This window comes from Trachypithecus francoisi, unplaced genomic scaffold, assembly GCF_009764315.1.
Source record: "Trachypithecus francoisi isolate TF-2019V2 unplaced genomic scaffold, Tfra_2.0 Contig01440, whole genome shotgun sequence".
Lineage (NCBI taxonomy): Eukaryota > Metazoa > Chordata > Mammalia > Primates > Cercopithecidae > Trachypithecus > Trachypithecus francoisi.
This window is the reverse complement of record NW_022681431.1, coordinates 11,789,931-11,797,176: the sequence shown is the minus strand read 5'-3', so window position 1 is coordinate 11,797,176 and position 7,246 is coordinate 11,789,931. Positions and strand designations below refer to the sequence as shown.

Below are 7,246 nucleotides of genomic sequence, written 5' to 3'. Positions count from 1 at the left end.
AACATGAAGCAGAATTTGGTTCCCCTTTCTGAAGAGTGGAGAATTGTGAGCAAGGTATTTTCCTTGTGAATGAGAAAATTATGTCGTTTCAGATGAAACACAGGGTTCATAGAGCAGACTGGAGAAAAATGAGGCTTGAAAGAGTGAGTACAGCAGATTGTGAAAGCTGCTGAGACTATTGAGCTAAATAGTTTCAATTCTTGTCACATGGATTATGAGCATGTAAGGATGATATTGGAGCAAGGTCATGACATAACAAATTTGCGAGGTACCAGTTATATTTGAATACTACACCAGGTATAGAATACTATTGAAACCCTTGGAGTTTCATTGTTACCTCATGTAGACATATTTGTACACCAAATTCCAAATATATGATCCTGAGATGCTTTGAGTAAGCTTATATTTTTACACATTAATTCATATAACTAATGTATTGGTGCCATCTCAGAATCTACTTAATGATACACACCTAAGCCTACTTTTCACCAGGTTTGAGATTAGCTTTTATATTTAACTTTTAAAATTACGAGATATAGGAGATCGGTCAAGGTGGTGGGAAAAGTTATAGGGTAAGACGCAAACCTTCTTGGAAGGCTGGGAGGTTTTGCAAAGCTTGGGGACAGAATAAAAGCTGAAGGCAGCTAATTCCCTTACCCTGAGGCAGAGGGCAAGAAGTAGGTGCAAGGGAGGGTAAAGGAGATTATTTACTTACGTTGTCTGGAAGCCAACCTTTGATCATCCACATGCCAGACTGTTCCCTGTAAGTGGAGGAATAACAATATTAATTATCCACAGGTTGTGTTGGCTCCAGGCCTTTGTCATTAAATCTGCACTGAATAAATATAAGCCACTCCAGCTTATCGAAGCTGCACTGTCTCTTTGGCATCTCTAAGCTGAGCAGTCCCCTAGCCATGCTCACGCAAAATACCTGTGTCTGCATACTCCTTTCATCCATTGCTCAGCCAGAGTCTGCATGATAGACTTGGCAATGGGACTTTGTGTTTATGTATTTAAATATATGTACACATTACACTTAGTATATAGCAGGGCCACCAAGGAATGCTAAATTTACCTAAATCAGAAGGAACTGTGGAAAGACTATACTTTTAAGTCATACATTGCTGTAATAATTGATGTTTCCAATAACAAGAAGGTGTTTTTAATAACAGAAAAATATTCTTTAAAAACAAGGAACATTAGATCAACAGAAAACAAATAAGAATGTTTACATTTTTATAATGGGAGATGAAGAGACATACCATGTATGGATTGGGGACGAGATCCTTTTCAAACTGAGGTCCCACACATTGTGTAAAACTGGCCAATTTTCTGAAAACGATTCCACATACGTCATGCAGTTCAAAAATCTTCAGCAACAAATAATGAGATGAGCCAAACCACTCAGGAGAAGCAGCTGAGCAACAAAAACTCACAGGCCAATGCTTAGAAGCCTCACAGGCTTGGAAACCACTCCTTCCTTGTGGCACAGATTATACTTAAAATATATATATATATCTGTGTGTGTGTGTGTGTGTGTATTTACATACTATATATATTTACATACTATATAATTGTGTCAAATTTAAATGATCACTTTTTGTACCACTAGAATAAGCCAAGGGAAATAAAGATCCAGTCCAAATTGATAGGGTCTGTATATTAAGTCAGTACTCTAATAAAGCCAGGAACAGGAGCAACAGTAACAGGCTAGAGTGTGGGAGGGTATATGGATACAAATTAGGCTGGGCCTAAGCAAAACTCATGAGTCAAAAACGCATCTTGAATCTCTCAGGTTCCATAAGCCTATCCTCAAAGGTGGCAGGACCCATAGGGTAGCCATGCCTGCAAACCAGCTATTCACCAGAAATCCCCAGAAGCCAGCTTCTCGAACCTGATTGATCATCAGCACCATCTAGAACACTTCAAAAATACAGGTTTTCAGATTCCAATCTGGATGATTTTCATTTGAATAGGTCCATGACGGGGCCATGGCATCCGTGTTTTATAAACCTCTACAGAAAATCCAGTGACAATCCAGGTGTGAGAACATCCTGCTTCAAGGTACTTCACCGTCTACTTGTTCATTGGCCATAAATTCATTTTTTGGTTTTCCATCTGCTTATGCCTGGTGGACCTCTATCAAAATCTATTTTCCTGGCAAATGCATCCTCAGATCTTGCACCCATCTAGAAATATAACTATCATTTTCTCTTTTGTATCACCCATACAAACTCAGATAGGACTCTGCTTTTATGTTTTCCTATGACCCAAGGAGGAACATGAGTAGTAACTAAATGCACAACTTAGAAAATTAGGCCATGAAATAAAACTAAAGTCAAGAGTTACGTGAAGAGCAAATAAAATGCCAAGTAGATATGCAAGAACTAAAAAGTCATCTCACCCGAAGGAAGGAGCATAGCATCCAAAATTCACACAGGGATAAATTGGAGTTTTTCAACAAATGAAGACTACACATAAGTAAATAACTAAGACATAAACAGAGCCAAGAAGTGCACAGAAAGTGAGCTTAAGGTACAAAGACATTTTTTATAACTAAATCATCTTTTTAAGTCACCAATGAAAAGAACTTAATTCAAAAGAATGCTTCCAATTTGCCCACCAAGCTCCTTCCTACGACTCTATTCTCCCAGCTTTGCCTCTTGTCATTAAACTCCACAACCAGCTGCTACTTATCAATGAAGGTGAAACAGCCAGGCTTGTTTATTCTCCATTCACAGATTTGTAAGTATATCAGATTTTATTGAAGGCTTAAGGAAAATAAGAATAGCAACATAGGAGGGCAAGCACTTAAAACTATAGTTTTATTCTTATGGCAAGAAACTCAAGAAATAGAATCCTTCCCTAAGTAGGCTCCATATGTATTCACCCCAGTGTCTAAGCTTGCTCCATAGTTAGGATGAAAGAGGGCACTATAAGTAGCCATCTGGACAAGGGGTATAACTTAGAACTCTCCTGGGCACTTGGCATGTGTGGTCACCTGCCCAGAGTCCTTACCTTTGTGCTTCTTTGTGAAATTGGCCCTTTCTTCTAAATTCTGCCTTTTGGGCTTTACCACCACACCCACAATGCACATTCCTCCCTCATGAAGTGGATTTTTCCCAGCCTGAATTATATTTGGAAATACACATGTATAATTTACAAAATACCATATATTTGGCAAATCAGGAGGAAAACCTTGATCTGGATCTCTAACTCCTTCTATAAACAGGCTTAGGGAAGCCAATGACATTTCAAATTTAAATCAAAATCTTCTCCAGCGACTTGCAGATACTCTTTATTCTCCAACAAGCAACTAATCACAAGTAACCACACACACACAATCTTTCCAGAAGGAAAAATACCAAATATCACATAGAATGTAGAACTCTAAAAATGAAAATGAAGGCGTTTTTCTGTCCATAATCTACCATGATGTTCTTGAGCTGAGAGAGAGAATTCTTTGTTGTCAGGGGATGCCCTGTGCGTGGTAGAATATTCAGCAGCTCCTCTGGCCTCCATCCACGAGGTGTCAGTATGACTCACCCTGTGCTTTTGTGACCACCAAAAATGACTCCAGACATTGCCATATATCACCTAAGGAGAAGAATTCTCCCCAGTTCATAACTACTGCTCCAGAGTTAAAACTTTACTATGAATAGAAGTTTTAGTTGTTTTCCTTTTATTTCCTCATTTTCAGAAAACCAATCCCTCAGACTTGAAGGTACCAAGAAATAAATCCAATGTACGGCAATAAGTATCCTAATGTACATTCTCTTAGTTACATAAAGGCACATTGAAACTATTGAAATGATCACTTGTAAACACCCAAGTGAATTCTTAGCCAAAAGCCATCCTTCTTCCTGGTCTGTCTGGGGGAGAGATGGTAGGTGGTGGTTTCATTCCTGCAGTTACCTGATGTTCCTGTGGAAAATCCTAATATAACTATATCAGGTTGAGTGAGTTATTGAGCACACCTGGCTGAGCTGCACAGAGTGTTTTCTGGAAGATGCATTTTACCACCAAATCATATTAGAATTCAGGTAGGTGAAGGACTAGTGTCTGGTTGGGCCATACCTACCTGAGCTGCCTATTTAGGTAGCTCACGAGACAAGAGAGAATTATTTCTCTGCTAGGTAATTTACCTCTGCTATCTCAGGCCCTCAAGAATTTAGTAGTATAGGACTCATTATTTTTGTTGTTGAAGAACCTTTGACTCAGAGAATTTATAATGCAACTAAATCACATAGTTAGCAACTGTTGCATCTGGGAGCCATAGCAGATATGATTTCTGATAAAAGATCTTGATACTACAGAAGAAGTCAATTATTAAAAATCTCACTCAAAATCTAATTCAGAGAGGAGATAAATTATGAGTAAATATGAGAAAGAAACACTTGACAAAGTATTAGGTTGAGCCACAGTGGCACAGAGAAGGAGGTATAATTTGCCAGTTGTTCCCGAGAATTCATTGTGCTATTCTTCTACCAAATGATGGTGGAGAATCTACCCTGCCCATCATTATCCAGCAGGAGGCTTGGGAAGGACCACTCCTCCCAGCTGCAGAGATGGCCCCTGGTTGGCTTACAGCCAACAGCAGATCCTGCCTTCCGTTCTGTAAGGTTTGTATAATATCCAATTCAGGCCAAAGGAAGGATACATCTTAGCATTTGCTTGGGATCTACCAGGAGAGAACCTCTCTGTACTCTTAAATAAAATAATTTAAGAGTGAATTTAATACCTGGAGCTACTGCAGCCATTTTGCTACCATGAATTGAGAGCTTAGTGCTGTCTTGGGGTAAGTGGAGTGGGCCGGAGTAAGGAGGGGTGGACATTGAGGGGCATGTCAATGCTGCAGAAGGCAGGATAAAGAGAGAGTGAGGACAGGTCCTGAGTAACATGGTCTGGATGTCTGAGTTGAGTCTCTCCTGAAGTTAGTCCCATATGTGGACTTTTAGTTAGAAACCGATATGATTTCGTTAATGTGAAAGTCAGGGTGGTCTGGAATTTCTGATACTTGAGACCAAATGAGCCCTAACTATTACAAGAAGTATGTAATCACACAATGGGATCTTCTTGCTTGCTGCCCAGATAGAGCTGGTTTAAAAGACAGGGGAATTTCAATAGAGAAAAAGCTTAATTCACGCAGAGCTAGCTGAATGGGAGACTGGAGTTTTATTTCTCAAATCAGTCTCTCAGAAAATGTGGAGATGGGGGTTTTTTAAGGATAGTTTGGTGGGGGGTGGTCAGGGAGTGGAAGAGTGCTGATGGGTTGGGTCAGAGATGAAATCATACGGGGTCAAATGGATTTTTCTTGCTGCCTTCTATTCTGGGGTGGGATTGTACAACTGGTTGAGCCAGATTACTGGTTTGGTTGCTGCCAGCTGTTGCATCAGAATTAAGGGTCTAAAAAACATCTCAAGCCTCAATCTTAGGATTTACCATTGTGATGCTATCCCTAGGAGCAACTGGGAACATATGGAATCCTGTGACCTCTAGCTTCATAACTTCCTAAATCATAATTTCTAATCTTATGGCTAATACGTTAGTTTTACAAGGCAGTCTGGTCCCCAGGCTAGAAGGGGGCTTGTTTCTGGAAAGGGCTGTTATTATCTTTGTTTCAAAGTTAAGCTATAAACTAAGTTCCTCCCAAAGTTATTTTAGCCTATGCCTTGGAATGAACAAGTGCAGCTTGGAGGTTAGAAGCAAAATGGAGTCAGTTGGGTCAAATCCCTTTTACTGCCATAATTTTCTCACTGTTATAATTTTTGCAAAGGTGGTTTCAGGTATACCATGCATGTCAGGTGAAAATAAATTCTTTAAATCTCTGAACTCTGAAAAGTTATTGACAAGGGGTTATCCCTGCGAAGACAACTGGAGCCAGTCTACTCAAAAAGTAGGAGAGACTGTATTTAAGGTTCTTGCTTTCAGATTAAATGCTGCTCAGAGCCTTAGTGCTTAACTCATTTTTACCTCGGAATAAAATTTGTTTTCAATAGAGTACTCATTATATTTCCATTGAGGAAAGAAAAATGAGGCAAAGAAGAAAGAACAGTAAACTGAAGTCAAACTATTTAAATTTCTATACTTTTAAATTATCGTGTACTTACTTAACCTCTCTGTCACCTCAATTGTCTGTAAAATCAACAAAATAATGTCTGTTTCACCTAAGATCACAGTAAAGATTGCAGTAAATAGTAAATGTGTAAAAATGGTTGAAAATTGGGATAAAATGCAAATAGGCAGATGTGAAAGAGGATTTGAAATAATAAGAAAAGCAAATGAGCTGGGTGCGATGGCTCATGTGGCTGAGGCGGGCAGATCACGAGGTCAGGAGATCAAGACCATCCTGGCTAACACGGTGAAACCCCGTCTCTACTAAAAATACAAAAAAATTAGCCAGGTGTGGTGGTGGACGCCTATAGTCCCAGCTACTTGGGAGGCTGAGGCAGGAGAACGGTGTGAATCCGGGAGGCAGAGCTTGCAGAGAGCCAAGATCATGCCACTGCACTCCGGCCTGGGCAACACAGCAAGACTCCTTCCCAAAAAAAAAAATGAAAAACTTTCAAATTTATGTTTCTTTGGATAGTGACTGGTTTCTTAGCTTTATCTGGACTATGGCATGTCCTTAAAACCAATTCATTCCTTGAAATCTAATTCCCAATATGATGGAATTTGGAGGTGGGGCTTTTGGGAGGTAATAGATCATGACGGTAGAGCTTCCATGAATGGGATTAGTGCCCTTATAAGAAAAGGCCAGAGAACTAGTTCACTTCTTTTCTGCTATATGCAGACACACAGAGATGTCAGCTGTTTACAACCTGGAAGAGAGCTGTCACCAAAACCCAGCCATGCTGGCACCATAATCTTGGACTTCCAGCCTCCAGAGCCATGAAAAATAAGTTTCTTTTGTTGGTAAGCCATCTAGTTTATGATATTTGCTTGTAGCAACCCAAGCTGACTGAAACATCATCTTCATCATCCATTAACAGGTACAATATTTTATAGGGCCATTGTTATTAAATCATTCATTCAATAGTATGAGGAATACTGCTAGCCACCAGGATTGCAGAGAGGTAAAATGTTCTTACCAGGAAAGTATGTGGGAATTCTTTGCACTATCTTTGTACCTACTCTGTGAATTAATCTAAAATTTAAAAAATTAAATCTCCATCAGTTCTATACTCTGTGTTATGACTGGTTAAAACAATAATCTTCTATAGACCATTATAACTAAATTTGGAGA

The 7,246-nt window shown here is 39.4% G+C and overlaps 1 long non-coding RNA gene across 1 annotated transcript; it reads left to right on the top strand.

Moving 5' to 3' along the window:
• Positions 1–390: 390 nt before the first annotated feature.
• LOC117092151 lies at positions 391–6,909 on the top strand. Its single transcript, XR_004440646.1, has 3 exons — positions 391–492; positions 1,796–2,745; positions 6,794–6,909. It is a non-coding gene; the product is annotated as an uncharacterized LOC117092151 (long non-coding RNA).
• The last annotated feature ends 337 nt before the right edge of the window (positions 6,910–7,246 follow it).